Consider the following 21,939-nt stretch of genomic DNA (forward strand, 5'->3'; position numbering starts at 1 on the left):
ACTTGGTCATTTATTTATTGAGGAAAACGATCCAATATTACATATCTGTGAGTGGCAGAAGTATGTGAAACTTTGCTTTCAGTATCTGGTGCGACCCCCCCATGCAGCAATAACTGCAACTAAACGTTTCTGGTAACTGTTGGTCAGTCCTGTACATCGGCTTGGAGGAATTTTAGCCCATTCCTCCATACAGAACAGCTTCAACTCTGGGATGTTGTTAGGTTTCCTCGCATGAACTGCTCACTTCAGGTCCTTCCACAACATTTTGATTGGATTAAGGTGAGGACTTTGACTTGGCCATTCCAAAACATTGACTTTATTCTTCTTTAACCATTCTTTGGTAGGACGACTTGTGTGCGTAGGGTCATTGTCTTGCTGCATGACCCACGTTCTCTTGAGATTCAGTTCACAGACAGATGTCCTGACATTTTCCTTAAGAATTCGGGGTAACACCTTCTATGAAGCTTGCATCTATAACGCCCTATAAGCATCTATTGCATCTATAACACCCATACTTTCCTATAATGTGTATTACAATGACTAACGGCTATGGCTGAAGACTGTGATATAGCATTGAAGTCTCATTATGCATCTCTACAAAACTTCAGCAAAACAAGTTGGCTATGATGCATTATGACATTTGACAGATAAACAGGCTAATGATGACATATTTCTAATGCACAAATCCGTTTTAAATTGACAATGTATCATAAAGGTGGTTATGAGGTGTTGTGAGGGCATATACTTACATGGTTATAATGAATCTTACAATGACTTATAGCTACATTTATAGGGCATTATAGATGCCTATAGGGCGTTAAAGATGCAAGCTTCATAGAAAGTGTTACCGAATTTGCTGATATAATTCAGAATTCATTGTTCTGGCCCAGATGCAGCAAAACAGGCCCAAACCATGATACTACCATCACCATGTTTCACAGATAGGATAAGGTTCTTATGCTGGAATGCAGTGTTTTCCTTTCTACAAACATAACGCTTCTCATTTAAACCAAAAAGTTTTATTTTGGTCTCATCTGTCCACAAAAAATTTGCCAATAGCCTTCTGGCTTGTCCACATGCTCTTTAGCAAACTGCAGACGGGCAGCAATGTTCTTTTTGGAGAGCAGTGGCTTTCTCCTTGCAACCCTGCCATGCACACCATTGTTGTTCAGTGTTTTCCTGATGGCAGACTCATGAAAATTAACATTAGCCAATGTGAGAGAGGCCTTTAGTTGCTTAGAAGTTACCTTGGGTCCCTTTGTGACCTGGCCGACTATTGCATGCCTTGCTCTTGGAGTGATCTTTGATGGTCGACCACTCCTGGGGAGGGTAATAGTGGTCTTGAATTTCCTTCACTTGTACACAATCTGTCTGACTGTGGATTGGGGGAGTCCAAACTCTTCAGAGATGGTTTTGTAACCTTTTCCAGCCTGATGAGCATCAACAGCATTTTTTCTGAGGTCCTCAGAAAGCTCCCTTGTTCTTGCCATGATACACTTACACAAACATGTGTTGTGAAGATCAGACTTTGATGGCTCCCTGTTCTTTAAATAAAACAGAGCGCACACTCACACCTGATTGTCATCCCATTGATTGAAAACACCTGACTCTAATTTCATCTTCAAATTAACTGCTAATCCTAGAGGTTCACATATTTTTGCCACTCACAGATATGTAATATTGGATAATTTTCCTCAATAAATAAATGATCAAATATAAAAAATTTTCGTCTCATTTGTTTAATTGGGTTCTCTTTATCTACTTTTAGGACTTGTATTTATGCAGAAATATAGAAAATTCTAAAGGGTTCATAAACTTTCAAGCATCACTGTATAGGTGTGATCATTAACTAGTTTCAAAGGCCATGTGTACTATTCACGGAGGATTTGGGAATGTTTGCAATCACAGCATTGTAAAATGGTGACAGATGTACTCTTATACCCCCCCCCCCGCCCCCGGTTCAGGGATGGGGATTATTCAGGGATAATTGAGCATGCATCAAGACATGTACATAAACCTGGTTGAAATGCCTGCTGCACATTCAAGCAGCCAAATAGTCTTCTCCATTCAGCTGCACTGTATCTGCAGTGCAGAGCAGCTGACACAGGACGGCTCCTGATGCACCTAAAATGCAGGGATTTGCTGGGTGTGTCCGAAAGGGTGCTTTGAGGGAAAAAGTTGGAATCGACCTGGCGATTTGAAAGGGGGATTTATCAACAATTCCAGAATTTGAGACAGAAAAAATTACCAGGATGCTGGCATGAAAGAGTCTTATTTAAAGATCCTTTTTAGAGAAAATAATCTTGTTCTATCAGGTTGAGGAGCCCACAGGATACATCTGCTTTGAGAGGTTCCTCCCAACGATGACCAAAGCACTGATCGAGCGCAAGTATGACCTGACTAATAACACTTTTATAAATTACCTAGACCACTTTTGTTTCTCAATAAGAATGATTAATTACCAGAGTCATTTAAATGCCCCCCCACCTTTGCTGCTACACTGAAACAGTTAAAGTTTTTGGGCATCTCCTCCCAACTAAAATATGTTGTACATCAACAATACAAAAATCACCTCCCGGAACAAAGATTAAGTGACAAAGGCGTAATGTTACTTCCCAAAAGTACATTCAAAACAATGTTATTTTCCGGTATACATTCAGACCCCGTATTTGTTTCCCAATATTTTTATACTCAAAAGTCTCAGTCTCTTTACCACATTATCAATGTGTTTACTCAGCAGAGTAATGTGCAGGTGGTTTAGTATGTCTCACCGGATAGCGCGAGTGTCTAACAGTCTCCGCTATCTTAGTAGGTCCAGCACCAGCTGGTTCACTGGAGTGAGTTGTCTCCGTGGGCTCGATAGCCACTGGAACTGGATTAGTGTTCTCATCAGTGTGAGATGCAGGGGTACCGTGGTGACGTGTAGTACCACCAGCACTACATTGAGGTGACATAGGGAAGCTGGTAGGAAGGTGGACTGCAGAGCTGGCAGCGTCCGCGTGTGCCTGATCTGTTCGAGTCAACATCTGATCCACATGGCGTTTCCACACTCCCTGTGCTCCCACCTTGACCTCGTATGACACTGGTCCCGTTTGAGTCATTACAACTCCTTGTGTCCACTTTTCCTCCCCCTTCCGGTAATCACGAACAAGGACAGACTCACCGACTGCAAAGTGTCTGGCCTTGGAGTGTTGTTGACGGCGTTGCTGCTGTGAGTCTTGAGAGCGATGAACAACCCCAGCCACACTGGGTTTGAGAAAGTCCAGTTGCGTGCGTAGCATGCGCCTTGTGAACAGCATAGCCGGCGGTTCCTTTGTCGTGGCATGCGGGGTGTTGCGATACGTCAACAAGAATGTGTCGAGCCACTGTTGCACTGGTGTGGCGCCCCTGGAGGATTTGAGGGCGTGTTTGAAAGTCTGTACAAAGTGCTCGGCCAGGCCGTTCGTAACAGGGTGGTACGGCGCTGAGCGAATGTGCTTGACTCCATTGGCTTTCAGGAATGTGGCGAATTCCTCAGAACAGAACTGGGGTCCATTGTCGCTTACGAGAATGTGAGGAAGGCCGTGGCGACTGAACAGGCCCCTCAGTACTGTGATGGTCTTGCTTGCTGTGGTGCTATCCATGATTTGCACCTCGGGCCATTTAGAATGAGCATCTACTACCACAAGATACATGTGTCCTTCAAATGGACCAGCAAAGTCCACGTGAATCCTTTCCCAAGGACTGGAAGGCCACATCCATGGATGTAGAGGGGCAAGACTCGGTTCTCTCTGACTACGCTGGCATGAGTGGCAGGATTTGGCCTGGAGCTCGATCTGAGAGTCAATACCTGGCCACCAGACATACAACCGTGCCAAGCTTTTCATCCTCACTACCCCTGGGTGTGCTGTATGTAGCTCGTTGAGCACCCGGGGCCATAGCTTGGGTGGCACTACCACTCGTGTGCCCCACATGAGGCATCCCTGTTGGATTGCGAGGTCATTTTGACGAGTCAGGAAAACAGACAGTTCAGTATCTGTGTTTTTCGTGTTTGGAAAATGTCCAGTAGTGACCATCTCTAGTACGCGAGACAGTGTAGGGTCAGATCTAGTGTTGTTTCGGATATCAGTGGTACTGATTGGTAGTGTGTCTAACTGTGACATGTAAAACACATCTACGGTGTCTATCTTGTCATCGTGAGTGTCCGGAAGTGGCAACCTTGACAGTCCATCTGCATTAGTATGTGCTGAAGCCTTACGATACTCTATAGTGTAATCATGCGCTGACAAGAGGAGCGCCCAGCGCTGCATGCGGGCTGCGGCCATCGACGGCGTACTCCTCACTGGACTGAGAATGGAGGTCAGCGGGCGATGGTCTGTGAGTAGAGTGAACTTGTTACCATAGAGATACTGGTGAAACTTACGTATGCCAAAGACTATCCCCAGCGCCTCTCGCTCAATCTGGGCGTAGTCCTGCTCTGCTTTGCTGAGTGTTCTTGACGCATAAGCGATAGGTTTCTCTACACCATCAGGTATGACGTGAGAGAGTACAGCCGGTGAAGCGTCACAGGCTAGACGGAGGGGCAGCTCAGGGTTGTAGTGGGTTAGCACCTTCTGAGATACCATGAGCTCTTTCACTTTTCGGAACGCTGCCTCACAAGCTGTAGTCCACTGCCATTTCTTCCCTTTGTGCAGCAGTGCGTTCAGTGGTTGCAGGATGGTTGCCAGGTCCGGGATGAAACGTCCATAGTAGTTTATCATTCCGAGGAGCGAGCGTAGTTGGCTAACGTTGGTGGGTGCCGGTGCCTCCACAACAGCGCGTTCCTTCTCTGGCGACTTGTGGAGCCCGGCAGCATCGATGATATGACCTAGATACTCTACTGACTCCTGGAAAAACATGCACTTATCCTTTTTGACATGGAGACCATACTCCTCCAGTCTCGTGAGAACGTCGTCCAGGGCTTTCAGGTGGGTCTCTTCATCTGGCCCACTAACCAGAATGTCATCGAGATAACAGTGCGTGAATGGCAATCCAACGAGCACTTGATCCATAGCCTTCTGGAACAACGCTGGTGCCGACGCAATACCGAAGGGCAAGCGGTTGTAGCAGAAAAGTCCTTTTTGTGTGGAAATAGTCAGTAGCTTCCTCGACTCCTCCACTACTTCCATCTGTAGGTATGCGTTTGACAAGTCCAGTTTACTGAAGCGTTGACCTCCAGCTAGCGATGCAAAGAGATCCTCAATGCGTGGAATAGGATACTTGTCCACACAGAGTGCTTGGTTGAGGGTGACGTTGAAATCACCACAAAGTCTCACCGTGCCATCCTTCTTGTTGACAGGAACTACGGGTGTGGCCCAGTCACTATGCTCCACTGGTGAGATCACGCCAAGGTCAGTGAGGCGGGTCAGTTCAGCCTCTACTTTGGATCTCAGAGCATAGGGCACATTACGTGGTGGGCAGAATTTGGGTATGCTATGAGGTTTAAGAGTCACTCTCGCCTTAATGTCTTTCATTGAACCCAACCCATCCGAGAACACAGCAGAATGCCGCTTTAGTACAGCATCTAAACTGTCTTTCTTTTCAAGTTATACACCATACACAGTTTTTAAGTCTTTCCAGTTAAGCTTAATAGCTCTCAGCCACTCTCTACCAAATAGTGGAGCTGCATTCACTTTTACAACATACAATGGTAACTCAGCTGTTTGCTTATTCAGGTTTACTTTCACATTAATAACCCCTTCTGGTAACAAAGGTTCACCTGTATACGTCCTAAGGACTACATCAGTAGGCTGCAATGGCACCTTTTTCATTGTACTTTTATACTGTTCCCATGAAATTAAAGATACAGCAGCCCCTGTGTCTAATTCCATTTCAATTTTCTTACCATTTATTTCAGGTAACACAGATATACGTGAATATTTACCCTTACAAAACAGTGCATAACATGGCAATTTGTTATCATTGTCAGATTTAGTCCCTTCACTTGTACTTTCATTGTCACTGGCCTCCACACAATGCACTTTCTTCTTCTTGTCTCTCCCACTGTGTTTGGATGTGTTGCTTTTGCCTTTAAACTCCGGTTTCCCTTCTCTGTATTTCCTCTCTCTGCCATAGTCATTCCTGGGTTTACTTGTACACATGCGACCAATGTGGCCTTTCCTGCCGCATTGATGGCAGTCTCTATCTTTATACCAAGTTATCATCACTATGATTTGTCTTTCCACACCGCCTGCATTTGGCATGGGATGTTTGAGAGAGAACGGCATTTACCTTTAACGACCCGCTCAACTGTTGTGCGTCACGCGCCACTGTTTCTGCTGAAACTGCATAAGTGACCGCTTTCTGAAAGGTCAAATTGTCCTCGGTCAACAGGCGCTTCTGACCCGTTTCACTTTTCAGTCCACAAACAAACCTGTCCCGTAGTGCATCCTCTAAGTAGCTACCAAACTCACAATGCTCGGAAAGTCCTTCAAGCACAGCAACATACTGAGCCACCGACTCACCGTCCTCCTGATTCCTCTTGTGGAAACGGAATCTCTCTGCTATCACTATCGGTTTGGGGGCGAAATGTCCTTTCAACACCTTTACAATGTCATCATACGTCTTCTCCCCAGGCTTATCTGGAGCAATCAGACTGCGCAATAATCCGTAGGTCTTTGGCCCTATCACACTCAATAGAACCGGCACCTTCTTAGCATCCCTGATCTCATTAGCCAGGATATAATTCTCAAAACGCTCAATATACGTTGCCCATTGTTCACCGGATTCCTCAAATGGTTCCATACCGCCAATAATTCCCGCCATGATGAGTCCTTCTGGTTCCTTTTCCCTTTCTTCTCCGCTACAACTGCGTGGATGACTTCGTCCAAACAAGTAGAAAACGTCCCTTTTCACGGCTACTTTGGAGCCTAAAAGTTTCTACTCCACATCTCGTCGCCAATTTATATTATGTAGCTGGCTAATAACACTATGGTGTAAACAATTTCACACACGATGCAGGGACCACAACGCACACACGGCTGTTCATTTCCATGCTTTACTAGGAACTCTTCTTCTGTTGGTTACAACCCAGACAACAGCAATATAGAATACAGGTGCCACCTAGTGGTTACTGGTAGAATAGCCTCATCCATACATAACAAGAGTGTTTACCCAAGGCTCAGCGTTTTCGGTTTTTACCGATTTTCACTAAAAAATACCCAGATTTTTTAAAAGGAGCAGATCGGTTTAAACTGATTTTATGTTTCCACTGATCCAAAAGTTGTTCCTGTTCGTGTGAGGTTATGTAACAGTGTCCTCTTGTGGCGAAATTCGTCATGCTGGATGGCTTTGAAAAATAAAAATTGAAAACGCTGAGCTTTGGAGTAGGGTGTAGGTTGAGGAGAGCCTGGAGAGGTGGAGGTATGCACAGGAGAGAAGAGGAATGAAAGTAGGAGCAAGACGGAATACATATGCATGAATGAGAGGGAGGACAGTGGAATAGAGAGGATGCAAGGAGTAGAGGTGACAAAGGTGTATGAGTTTAAATACTTGGGGTCAACTGTCCAAAGTAATGGGGACTGCAGAAGAGAGGTGAATAAGAGTGAGCAGGCAGGGTTGAGTGGGTGGAGAAGAGTGCCAGGAGTGCTTTGTGACAGAAGGGTACCAGCAGGAATTAAAGGGCAGATTTACAAGATGGTTGTAAGACCAGCTATGTTATATGGTTTGGAGACAGTGGCACTGATGAAAAGACAGGAGGTGGAGCTGGAGGTGGCAGAGTTGAAGATGTCAAGATTTTCACTGGAAGTGATAAAGAAGGACAGGATTAGGAACAAGTATATTAGAGGAACACCCCAGGTTGGATGGTTTGGTGACAAAGCAAGAGAGGCAAGTTTGAGATGGCTTGGACATGTGTGGAGGAGAGATGCTGGGTATATTGGGAGAAGGATGCTGAATATGGAGCTGCCAGGGAAGAGGAAAAGAGGAAGGCCAAAGAGGAGGTTTATGGATGCGGTGAGAGAGGACATGCAGGTGGCTGGTGTGACAGGAAGACGCAGAGGACAGGAAGAAATGGAAACGGATGATCTGCTGTGGCGACCCCTAACGGGAGCAACCGAAAGTAGTAGTAGCTTGTTGTAGTTGAGGCAGGTGTAGTAAATATCAATCATTTGCATAATCCCGGAATCATTTCCTGATGTAGTTTAAAATGGTTCCTATTTAAATACGTGAGAACATTATGGATAAGTGTTATGTATTTTCACCTGTATAAGTAATTATTTTATGATGGGCTAAGTAATAAGGCCAGCTGAGTAATTTTCTATACATTTTACTTTACCCAGCTGTGTTTGGGGATATTGAAGGTTTTTAAATTTTACCCTATATTAATACAGAAAAGATATGTGTTGGGAGATGTCCACGGTGGCTACCACACAGTTTTCCTTGCTAATTAATCTGCAAGGGGGAAGATCTTAGTGTTCTTTTCACAAGAAAAAAAAATCTAAGCTATAACCACAGTATGCTTCAGTTATTTTTGTGCATATGGATTTGTGCTTAAAATGGGTTCCAATCCCCCCCCTACAAAAAAAACAAAACACCCCTAATGGCAGCATTGACACTTTCTTGAAAATCTCATTAACATTAACCATGATCCTACTCTCCTATTGCTTTTCTCTCTCAGGACAAATCTCTTCCTGTGGACAGCAGTAAAAGAATAAATTAAACTTCAGTTTAAAAGATCAGTTTAAACTATCCATTATCTTAACCGCTTATCCCGCTCTCAGGGATGCTGGAGCCTATTCCAGCAGTCATTGGGCGGCAGGCGGGGAGACACCCTGGACAGGCCGCCAGGCCATCACAGGGCTCGGGCTCACACACACACACACACACACACACGCACACGCACGCACACGCACGCACACACACATACACACCTAGGGACAATTTAGTACGGCCAATTCACCAGACTTACATGTCTTTGGACTGCGGGAAGAAAGCGGAGCCCCCGGAGGAAACCCACGCAGACACGGAGAGAACATGCAAACTCCACACAAGAGGATGAACCGGGACGACCCCCAAGGTTGTACTACCCCGAGGCTCGAACCTTCTTGCTGTGAGGCGACCGCGCTAGCCACTATGCCACCGGGCCGCCTTAGTTTAAGCTAAATTAAAAAAAATTCTGTTGTCTATCTAGAAAAAACCAAGATTAGCTGGCTGCAGACAAAATGGCGGAGCAAGGGGAATTATCCGTCTACGTCACGCTAACGTCACGCAGGTTCTACTGCGCATGTCGGCTGCAGCAAGGACGCGGCCGGCATCATCATGTCGTGGTTTGCAGTCGGTTGCCAGAATCATTTTGACAAACAAAACAAAACGCTCAAGTTTTACCGAACTCCGTCAACTCGCACCCCTTTTAAGGCTAACCGGAGACGTCTTTGGTTGCAAGCATTCAGAAGAAGCGATTGGAGCGAGGAACTAATTAAAAATGCCCGCATTTGCAGTGATCACTTCATAACAGGCAAGTTAACATTAGGCCTCAGCTAACAGGCTAATCAGCCATAACGTTACATCGCTCGTTTTAACTTAGAATAACAAATGTTAAATAACGTAATTATTGAGTCCTATGCATATATAACTGACAATGTTTGCAAGCAACAGAGTAATTACGTTCAAGTTTGCATTGAACTAGCTTAGAGGCTAATGTACCTTGGTTCAGTTTGGCTAAAGTTGCATTGCTAGTAACTGTTAACGTAGTAATGGTAGGCCAGTGACCTGTTGTGGTGTGTTAACGTTACTGTAAGTCACTGGAATACACTTTATTTGTACAGGAGAGACATCTGAGGTCTTCGACAGTCCTGACTTTGTCCCGTCTGTCTTCTCCTACTCAACCCAGTCCAGCACACACAGACTGTGTGCAGCATTAACCTTTGTAAATGCATAGTCCCTAGAAAATAACTTGTCAATGTTTTGATAAAAGATCCATGAAATTATAATCTACATTTTCCAGTATGTAGAGTCAAAGATAAATTTCAAGGTTCAAGGTTTTTATTAGTCACACGTTTATGTGCAGGTACAGCAGCAGTGACATGAGGTAATTTCTTTTTACAAGATGCACACTTATTGTAAAAAAAATTTATTATTGAGATTAATTCAACATTCAATTGTTTTAATGTAAGGTACAACTACAGGCAATGCCAATTTATTACTGCATTAAATGATTTGTTTCACAGTACATCTTTTTGACTTCATTTTTTTTGCACTGTTCACAATACCAATCCACAACCTTTCTTTTGATTTTTGCACATTCGTAGTGGAAATGGTTCTTGCACTTTGCACAGGTGGTCCTCTTTCCGAACTCTGGCCTTTTGCAGTGGGAGCAGACTGTAGGTGCTTGTATGTTTGGGTCCATGCTGCAGGTTAAGAGCTCAGGCAAAACCCTTTGTTTGAAGAACTGTTCAGCAATAGTCAGGACTGTTTGCAGCATTTCTTCATCTCTGGCTAAGCGAGTGATAATTACATCCTGCTCTGTCCAAACCACAAAGTCGCAGTATTAGATGTCACATACAAACATGTGGAGCTGAACTTGGTGATAGTATTCATGGTTCCTCTTGAGGTGTAGTGATTTGTCTAAGCAAAACTGTGTGTCCTCACTGCTTCCTGTCAGACCATCACGGTATTTGTATGGGCACTTAATCTCCACAGTTTCTCTCCCACAGCAGGTACAGTTTGCCATTCCATCTGGTGTTGGTGTCGGTGTCACTGCAGTCCAGGCTAGTGAGCACAGCTGCCTTAGGTTCCAGTAGTTTCAGTTTCTTTATGTCTTCATCCCTCAGCTCTGAATACATAATACAATAGATGTTAGATAACGCATGAATATAATTGTGTGGGAAATAATGTGACACTATCAGGGGTGTAGTGGTAAATACAGAGGTGGGTAAACTGTCAAGTGCAGAGTTTACCCACCTTGTTCCCCTCATTTATTAACACAGTTGATCCGAAAATAAGCGAGTAAACACTCAGCCTCATTTAAAGACGGTGGGTAAAGTAAATTTAGCTGGGGTTACCCTCCACTACACCCCTGGGTGCAATGTGTGTGATAGTGATATCTTTACATGAAGCAAATTCATTTTTTAATATAATATAAAATATACCTTTGATATTGGCCTTTCTGGCTGGTTGCAGTTGGGTGTCTGTCCTCTTTGGCTTTCTGATGCAGAGTTCACTCAGGCTGGCTGGCTTCACCTCTCTTTTGGATGTGAGGAGCCACTTGTTTGTCCCTGAGGTACAAGACTTCTCGGCCTTTCCATATCTGACCCACAGCTCAACTTTGAGCATAAGTGCAGCATCATGCCTGCAGCATGACCCGAAGCTGCAAGAAAATAGTATAGAGATTAATTCCTAGCAATCTAATGTATTACACACATTGGTTTAAATGGTGTTCAAGCTAGATATGCCTGCAGGCACAGCGATATAATTGCAGCAAATGAGCAGTGAAATTTTGTTTACTACATTAATGACAGTGACTGAAGAGGTTAAATAGTAATGGAAAGCTAAGAGTATTTAGTAAATTAACTTAAGTTACATACCCAGCCATACAGGTGCAGTTCGCGGTCAGAATACAGTTTTTTCTCTTGTTCACAATAACCCAGACCTTGTACATCTCCGTATGCTTGCCCTGTCTTTGGCTAGGCAGCACCTCAGTTCTCAGAACTACAAAGTTTTCAACTTTGTAATCATGAGATAGTATGTCCTGGACATGACCGCTAGTAACACAGTTGTATGCATCCAGAGACGTGTACGCTTTCAAGTTCTCCCGGGAATAAAGACTTGAGGTATTCATAAATATTTGGCCACTGAAGACTGGGCCATTTTGTCTCGTCGTTAATCCACTGACCTGCGCCTAAAGCATACGGGTCTCCAAGACGTATCCTATTCACCAAGGTTAATTTCGTAGCATAACTGGTCTCATCACTGGGTGACAAGCTGTTGTAGTAGGCGGAAAACATTTTAAAACTAAAATCAAACCGTTGGAACGTATCGGAAGTTCGCTAGCCGTCTTCATACCAAGCCGAGGCGGTAATCAACGGTCGGTAACGTTCTTCCTGCAGCCGAGCTGCGCGCGCATCCCCAGTGTTTGATAACAAATAATTCCTCTATAGACAAGAGCTGAGACTTGAAAGTTTCCAACAGATGGCATGTTTTCAACAGATGGCATCTTTCCAACAGAAATGTCTGATGTCTCGGGCGTCCGGGTAGCGTAGCGGTCTATTCCGTTGCCTACTATCACGGGGATCGCCGGTTCGAATCCCCGTGTTACCTCCGGCTTGGTCGGGCGTCCCTACAGACAGAATTGGTCGTGTCTGCGGGTGGGAAGCCGGATGTGGGTATGTGTCCTGGTTGCTGCATTAGCGCCTCCTCTGGTCTGTCGGGGGGGGGGGCTTTTGGGAGGGGGGGCGCTGGAGGGAATGGCGTGATCCTCCGACGCGCTACTTCCCCCAGGCGAAACTCCTCACTGTCAGCTGAAAAGAAGCGGCTGGCGACTCCACATGTATCGGAGGAGGCATGTGGTTGTCTGCAGCCCTCCCCGGCTCGGCAGAGGGGGTGGAGCAGCGAACGGGAAGGCTCGGAAGGGTGGGGTAATTGGCCGGATACAATTGGGGAGAAGAAGAAAAAAGAAAAGGAAAAAAAAGAATGTTTGCTGTCTCATCACGGCGAAGTTACATCAAGTAATTACAGTTTTCCATAGCGATGATGATGATGATGATGATGTGTGTGTGTGTGTTCAGATTCAAGCCCATCCCTGAGGACTTGCTTCTCCAGGCCTTTGAGGTGAGACTGCCTGCTCACTGGTCAACATGTCGACATTATTACAATATTTCTGCATGACTGTGGTCCATCAGCTACAAAGCCCCTAAAACTGTATAGAGGGCAAAAGCATTGCTATTTCCATGTAACATGCTTGCCTTATTCAGTGATAATTAGACAATTAGACTGTAAAATAGCAAGAATTGCTTCTCTAATTATTTTCTGACCAACATGAAAAAGTTGTAGCTACTGCACTAGTGGTTAATTGTATCTCACCAGAGCTTACGCCACATTTTCAATGTATATCTTTTGGGGAAGGGAGATTTTGCCAGGTTCGGGCAGGGGCCTCATTAGAAAAGCAGATTGTGAGCAGACAATATTACCACAACTGTGATGCTACTGCGGTAAAACTTAAAGGCAGTCAAACAACTACAATTTTTTCCCCAGGTACTGGATCAAAAGAAGAAAGGATTCTTGGAGCCTGAGGAGCTGACTGAGTACATGACACAAGGAGGTAAGCAAATGAAAACAAGCAAACAAAGTTGCAATCAAACAAACAAATATGTAAAAAATTAAGTGCTAACACACACACTCAAACACGCATGTGCCCACACTTGTGTACATTTTTGGCTGTGTATGAGTATGTTTGCACAACTTATTCTTGCATCATAATTATCGATTTTGGCTCTTGATTTTATATGAACATAAAGTTTAAAAAGTATCTGATCTATTCCCAGGTGAACCTTTCACTCACGAAGAGATGGAGGAGATGCTGTCAGCAGCCGTAGACCCTGAGAAGAAAGTTGTCTACTATAAAGACTTCGTCAGCATGATGATCATAGACAACGATAAATAGGCGATGTTCTGTGTGTGGGTTTGCATTTTGTACATTCTGAAAAATTGTGCCTTATACTGGTAAATGAGGACTTCTGACATCCTCGACCCCATATCCTCCTGGTAATCTTGTTACTGTACTGTATCATAACACAGCTGACAGCTCAGTAAATGTTCTGTGTTTTCAGAACTTAAATTCAGAAATCCCAAACTTTAAGACAACTGGCAGAAGGAGCAACATGTTTGATAAAAGGTACTTTAAAATTGTCAAATGTAGTTGTTTTTTTAACATAAAAATGGCAGCCACTTTTTTTGTGGATTCCCCCCTCTTTTTTTGTGGATTCCCCCCTCCCCCCTTTTCTCCCCTATTGTACTTGGTCAATTACCCCACTCTTCCGAGCCGTCCCAGTCGCTGCTCCACCCCCTCTGCCAATCCGGGGAGGGCTACAGACCACCACGTCTCCTCCGAAACATGTGGAGTCACCAGCCCCTTCTTTTCACCTGACAGTGAGGAGTTTCACCAGGGAGCGTAAGAAGATCACGCTATTTCCCCCAGTTCCCCCTCACCCTTGAACAGGCACCCTGACTGACCGGAGGAGGTGCTAGTGCAGCGACCAGGACACATACCCACATCCGACTTCCCACCCGCAGACACGGTCAATCGTGTCTGTAAAATCCTTTCACATCCTCTACTGAAAATCCTCTCACATACTACTGAAACGCAATAGTTGAATGTAAGGAATTTCAGTAGTATGTGAGAGCATTTTCAGTAGTGTATGTGAAAGGTAAAGTATGGAATATGGCCTATACAGCCTCTCATAATAAACACTTAACACAATGATATAAACTTAGATGCAGACATAGACATGGACAAGGACACTGCAGAATCGTCACTGAGCGAGGCTGCCTCAAACACGAGTCAGCGCCACCATCTTCCCACATGAAAGTTGATGTGTTCCGTAAAGCAACACATGGAAAGAATACAAAGAAGGATGGTTGCTGGGGCATCCGGGCAGCATAGTGGTCTATTCCGTGCCCTACCAACACGGGGATCGAATCCCCGTGTTACCTCCGGCTTGGTCGGGCGTCCTTACAGACACGATTGACCGTGTCTGCGGGTGGGAAGTCGGATGTGGGTATGTGTCCTGGTCGCTGCACTAGCACCTCCTCCTCTCATATTTTATTCTGATCGGCGATTTCGGTTGGCTGGGAGAGCTGGCATTGGATCGGCTGAGAGCTTGGTCTGCTGTGGGGCAGGCTAAGCTAACTGCTAGCCCACGGCCCTGCCGAGAGGAAACACCAAAGCGGTCTGGCGGTGGCCTCGTCTAGCGTCGACTGTACAGTGTTTTTGTCTGCGTCTGCATCATCTTGTGGAGTGCGGGGGAGGTGTGTCGAGGGTGTCTGGCTGGAGAGCTGGTGCTGGATCGGCTGAGGGAGCCTGGTCTACTGCATCTGATAGGCCCAGCGACCACGGCGCTGCCTGGAGCTGCGCCTCTGACGGGACGCGGAGGCGGGGCAGGCTAGGCTAACGGCTAGCCCAAGCAGACCGGCCTCTCAGTTACCAGCGCCTGCTTCTCATGACTAGATCAGTAGCTGGTAGGGGTGTGGTGTCACGATTTCAATTCTAAATCGAAGCTCGATCGAAATGAGCTTTGATTTCTGCAAGAGAGGGACGTAGCGTACAAGAACACCCCCCCCCAGGTTAACGTTAGGGCAAGTGACGGGAGTCCAGTTACGCTCGTACACGCTCCGCCCCGGTCTTGCAGTCCGCAGACAGATGCTTCTCGGTTTTCCTAGTTTTTTTTCTTCTCTCCACGTCCGCCTAAGACAACACGGCGTATAGCTCAGTTTCAGAAACCAGGTTTAGTGAAAACTCAAGAGTTAGTTGACTCAGAGTTGAAGGAAGCATAACGTTTTTGGTTTCACAAAGCCAGTTCATAACTCGGTTACTATGGCAATATACTCCGTGAAGCTGAAGCTAACCTGCTCGCTGGCGGGTTTCCTTCTGTCGCGGTTTTTCTATAGCCCGGATAACTATGGATGGAGGCGGGGACTTTTAGGTGCGACAAACCGGGCTTCACCACCGTTAGCTAGATAGCTGCGCCAATGCTAGGGCTAGCCTGCTAGTTAGCTAGTTAGCCGTGTGCTAATGGGTTAGCAAGCTCACCTTGGGACCAGGGCTGGTGATGGAACAGGGCGGCTGAGCTCTAGGCGGGGCGGGAGATGGATGGCTGCTCTCCGGGGTGCGTGTCTCTCTCTCTCTCTGTACTCTGGCTCCGGTGTGACCGGGTGAATGTCTCTCTCAGTCTCTCTGTACTCTGGCTCCGGTGTGACCGGGTGAATGTCTCTCTCAGTCTCTCTGGGGAAGCTCTCGGGGGTAGTCAGCTAGCTACAGGTACCGAGGCAGTCTGCTGCTAACACTACCACTGCTAGCCACCGTATCTACTGTCTAGCCCAGGATACGCTAGGTTTCCCTGCTCTATCCCACGCTAAGGTGACAGTCTACGATATGGTTACTAAACAGTTCTGGCGCTTTGTCTCTCCCGCGGTGTCTAATATAGTTGCGTCTGTGACAGCGCGAGCTAACCTGTGATTGGTCCTCTAGCTGCACGAGCCCAGTGCAACATTCCAAGTACATCCCCAGGCATTTCCCACTACACTGCCCCCCTCCAGCACTGTTGAGTCCCTTCAACATAAATGAACAACAGACTACAAAGATCAGTCTGATTAATCTAACACGATAAACGGGACAGAACACCCGCGAAATGAACTAGGCCCGGAACAAAGGGCGTCAAACAAATGTGGGTGGTCGCTATCCATACTGGACTCTTGTGACTAGCCTAGTAACCCCCAAGTCAACTAGTCACGTCCGTCAAAGTTAGTCTAGGAGCAAGGCGGGCCTCCGGACTGGCCAGCCCCGTCTGGTGGTGTACGGGAGATGGGACTCAGCGGCGTCGGCTTCGTCTCCTTCTGGGTCAGGGGCGTTGGACTGCCCACCCGGAGCACAGGCTGCTGTCCCACGACGTTGGGTGATTGTCGACTCGCCTGAAGAGTAGCTGGCAGCAGTGTGTTGGAGCGGCTGGAACCGAGCCGGGGAGCCTGGTGTGCTGGGTCCTCCATCGTCGTTTGCGTGGAACAGGTCCTCCAGCCGGAGATCAAGGTCTTCATCGATCTCCTCCTGCTCTGTCACTCCTTCGTACTCCTCTGTTCTCTGCGCCCCCGGCTCCTCCATGTCAGCAGCGGGAGGACCTCCTTCAGGTGTTTCCTGCGGCCCTATGGCTGGTGCTGGAGCAGACAACAGAGCATGGCGCCTGTCATCTGTGCCCCAGATCTTCACCAGGCAGTCATCTGAGCCCGTGAAAATGCGTCGCCCGGTGCAGTCGAAGGTGACACAGTAGACAGAGGAGAGATGTCCCAGAATCCTCTTGTGCATCTTCATGTGCTGGTAGACAGCTGTAGGCAGTAGCTGGCGTAGACGGTAGGAGCCATTGAGCCGACGCCCATTGCTCGTCTCCACGATATTGGGTGGACTCCCATAGATAATAGGAGGCTCTGGGGGTCGTCCACAGTGCAGAGCAGCCAGCGCTGAGCCCTTCCACACAACATGCTTGCAGCTCTTGTTGGTACGCAGGAGGTTCTGCCTGCCGGCTCCCAGGATGCTGTGGAGACCAGGCACGCTGGCAGGAACCTCTTTCTCCAGCAGTGGACATACTCTAGAACACACTTGGAGTAGGTGGTCTGGGCTGATGTGCCTGTGCAACTTCACCTTGTTAATGTTGTCGATGCCACTGGCCAGGGTCTTGAGCTTGGGGGTGCTCATGCTGTCTCCTACCGGCGGAGGACTTGGAGAGCTATCGCGACGCCGCTCGTCTTCCCATGCTACTCGCTGGATTCTCCCTTTTCCTTCAACCTCTCGCCCCAGCGTCGCTTTAAAGTCATACTCGCGTGCCTCAGCCTTCCTGATTGCTTCAGCTAGTGTTTTGGGTTCTGCCCCCAGGACTTCATACGCGATGTTTTGGTTCTTCAGCCCGCGCAGAAAGGCTTCTGCAGCGTAGGCCTCCTGCAGTGTAACACCAACCTGCGGGTATGCCAGTGTGACAAGTCTCCTCACTTCCTCGCCAAACTCATAGAGGGTCATCTCTCTGGCCTGCTTAACCTTGCTGAGTTTACGGCGCGCAGTTCCCTCAGGCAGCTCTTTACCGTAGCGGCGGCGTAACTGGGTGATGAGCGCGTGGTAGTCATCTTTTATCGGAGCCGGCTGCGCGATGACAAAAGACATGGCGTTGTCCCTCAGTCGGAGATACAAGGCGTCCAAACAGGTCTCGTCGGTCCAGCCCCTCTTTCTCGCCATCCGTTCGAATGGTCCAACGAAACTATCCCAGTCACCCTTACCATCAAAAGTGGCGAGGAGCTTGATGTCATTTTCGTGTCCTCGGTCGGGACCTTGTGAGCTTCGGTTGCCGCTCCGACTTTGAAGGTCTCCTGTCTGGCTCTGTTGACCTCTAGAGGAACCTGCCTGCCCTCCAACGCTGTCATCCAGCAGGTTTCGGCCGCCCCTGCTGTCCAGGGACATTTGGCCACCCTGCATCCCGTCGGGGGGTGGTACTGCAGTCGCTCCATTTTTTCCACCATGACCGATCGGAGTGCTGGTAAGTGGTGCGGGCTCACTGGGTCCATTTCCTGTATAGCGCAGGGCTGCTGGGGCCGCTTTGCTGCTCGGCCTGGCTGGCGTCTCCTCATTGCGCCGGTCGCTCAAGTTAGCCACTGCGGCCATAGCTGCTGGCAACAGGTGATCAGCGCCGTCTCGCTGTCTGGCCCCTGGGTTCTCCCGGGCCGGGGTGAACTGCGAGAGTAGGCTCATGTCTTGCACCGTTCTGCTAGTTCGTTCTCCGAGCACAGCCCCTGCCGACCCTACACCACTATCGCTTTGAGGGCTACTAGGAGAAACCCCTTGCTTCACTACTTGAGCGATGGGCGACAAACCGGGAGGCTCACCTTGGATATCTGAACGATGACGGGCCCAATCGGTGCGCTGAATGGGAGGTGTGGGGGGACGAGATCGCTTAGCCACCGCTTCCGCTAGTCCATCGATACGCGCTGTGAGGGCCTCCATCTGCATCTCTATCTGGCGTTGCATCTTAACCTGGGTCTGGCGTTCCATGTTTTCCATCTGGCGTTGCATCTGAACCTGGGTCTGGTTCATGGTTTCCATCTGCGCCAGGAGGAGCTTCATCCAGGCGTGCTCTCCGGGGTCTTCTGTCCCCACACCAGCACCATCCAGACTCAACTCAGACTGTTCTTTTACATTTTCTTTGTCCTGTGACATTTTTATTTTTCCACTGATTTACGTTTGGGTTCCACTTCATAAAGAAGTTTCCTATTCACTTTTTTCGTTGGGGTTCTACTTCACGAAGAAGTACAAAATGGCTTCTTGCTAGCTGGGTTAGCTCACAGTGTGCAGGCTGAATTATGCCGCCATGTGACCGGGGCAGGATCCTCCGGTGTTGAGATTATGGCGAATCCCAACCTTTTATCCCACTTCTGACACCACTTGTCGCGGTTTTTCTATAGCCCGGATAACTATGGATGGAGGCGGGGACTTTTAGGTGCGACAAACCGGGCTTCACCACCGTTAGCTAGATAGCTGCGCCAATGCTAGGGCTAGCCTGCTAGTTAGCTAGTTAGCCGTGTGCTAATGGGTTAGCAAGCTCACCTCGGGACCAGGGCTGGTGATGGAACAGGGCGGCTGAGCTCTAGGCGGGGCGGGAGATGGATGGCTGCTCTCCGGGGTGCGTGTCTCTCTCTCTCTCTGTACTCTGGCTCCGGTGTGACCGGGTGAATGTCTCTCTCAGTCTCTCTGTACTCTGGCTCCGGTGTGACCGGGTGAATGTCTCTCTCAGTCTCTCTGGGGAAGCTCTCGGGGGTAGTCAGCTAGCTACAGGTACCGAGGCAGTCTGCTGCTAACACTACCACTGCTAGCCACCGTATCTACTGTCTAGCCCAGGATACGCTAGGTTTCCCTGCTCTATCCCACGCTAAGGTGACAGTCTACGATATGGTTACTAAACAGTTCTGGCGCTTTGTCTCTCCCGCGGTGTCTAATATAGTTGCGTCTGTGACAGCGCGAGCTAACCTGTGATTGGTCCTCTAGCTGCACGAGCCCAGTGCAACATTCCAAGTACATCCCCAGGCATTTCCCACTACACTTCAACTAACCCCAAATAGTCTAGCAGCAAGTCCTCAAAAAAAGCCCTTAGTTTTCGAGATACCCCTACCCGAGGTAGAACAAAACACAACAATTATTTTTTTTTATCTTCAGGGTCTCCCATTAATGAAATGGATTGTTGTAAATTTTTATTTTGAGGGAACATTTGTTTTTGTTTTTTTTTGGCTATTCTTTAGAACTACCCCAATTCCCGAAAAAGAGCCAAATTAGGCCAGTCCGAATTGGGGAAAGGTGACAAGAAAGCCCATCATGTGTGAATGCTCACTCTTATCTTCATCAAATTTGCTGAGGTATGAATCGGGTGTCTGCCCTACATCACCCAAGAGTCAGAACGTCTACTACTACTACTACTACTACTACTACTACTACTACTTTCACCTGTCCCCGTTAGGGGTCGCCACAGCAGATCATCCGTTTCCATCTCTTCCTTCCTTCCTCTGTCACACCAGCCACCTGCATGTCTTCCCTCACCACATCCATAAACCTCCTCTTTGGCCTTCCTCTTTTCCTCTTCCCTGACAGTTCCATATTCAGCATCCTTCTCCCAATATACCCAGCATCTCTCCTCCACACATGTCCAAGCCATCTCAATCTTGCCTCTCTTGCTTTGTCTCCAAACCGTCCAACTTGAGCAGTCCCTCTAATATAATCATTCCTAATCCTATCCTTCTTCGTCACTCCCAATGAAAATCTTAAACCAGAGTCAGAATGCAATTTACCTAAAAAAAAAATATATTGAAATATAGTCCTGTAAACATAGCTGTAGTTTAGGCGGAAATTGTACTTTTGTACCCTAACCCTAAAATATGTACTTTGTACATAAATTATGAACATAAAATATGTACTTTAGACCACTACATATAAAAAATATGTACTTTGTACATATTTTATATATGTATGGATATTTTTATATCCATATTTTTTTAAATATGTACTTTGTACATATTTCAAACCAATAGGGATATAAAAGATCTCAACACATCAAACTCTACAGAATCAAAGAGGATAAGACTTAAAAATTAAAACACAGATAGACAAGACAGAAAATAGTGAGGTAACCTGTAGGCTTTGGCATGGCTTCCAGCCTACAGACCCCCCACCAAATCAAAGAAACCAAACAAAAAATACACATGCACCATCTCTAATACATCTTACCCCACACACTACACTATTTAACCAAAATCCAACATCACCCTCCCTTCTTCTTCAATCACAATAAAAGTGTGCTGCCTATTCCGATCAAAGCTCCTACAGTAAATGAATAAGATTATGTGAATAGGAAGTCTTTCCACAGCATTAATGTGCAGGTAGAGCTAAATAGTAGCATTCCAAATGAAAGATACTTCACAATACAGCAACTGCAGCTAATTACTGTTCTGCATTGTGAAGATCGTACACCGATCAGCCAAAACATTAAAACCACTGACAGGTAAGTAAATAAAATTATCACATTACAGTGGCACCTGTCAAGGGGTGGGATATATTAGGCAGCAAGTGAACAGTCAGTTCTTGGAAGCTGATGTGCTGGAAGCAGGAAAAATGGGCAAGCGAAAGGATCTGAGTGACTTTGACAAGGGCCAAATTGTGATGGTTAGACGACTGGGTCAGAGCATCTCCAAAACAGCTGGTCTTGTGGGGTGTTATTGGTATGGAGTGGTCAGTACCTACCAAAAGTGGTCCAAGGAAGGACAACCGGCGCCAGGTTTCATTGATGCATGTGGGGAGCGAAGGCTAGCCCGTCTGGTCCGATCCCACTGAAGAGCTCCTGTAACTCAAATTGCTAAAAAGGTTAATGTTGGCTAGGATAGACAGGTGTCAGAACACAGTGCATCACAGCTTGCTGTGTATGGGGCCGCGTAGCCACAGACCAGAGTGCCCATGTTGACCCCTGTCCTGGGCCTACAATGGGCACGTGAGCGTCATAACTGGACCATGGAGCAATGGAAGAAGTCTGGTCTGATGAATCATGCTTTCTTTTACATCACGTGGATGGCTGCGTGCATGTGGGTCATTTACCTGGAGAAGAGATGGCACCAGGATGCACTTTGGGAAGAAGGCAAGCCAGCAGAGGCAGTGTGACGCTCTGGGCAATGTTCTGCTGAGAAACTTTGGCTCTTGGC

Source organism: Lampris incognitus, chromosome 4 (genome assembly GCF_029633865.1).
Source record: "Lampris incognitus isolate fLamInc1 chromosome 4, fLamInc1.hap2, whole genome shotgun sequence".
NCBI lineage: Eukaryota > Metazoa > Chordata > Actinopteri > Lampriformes > Lampridae > Lampris > Lampris incognitus.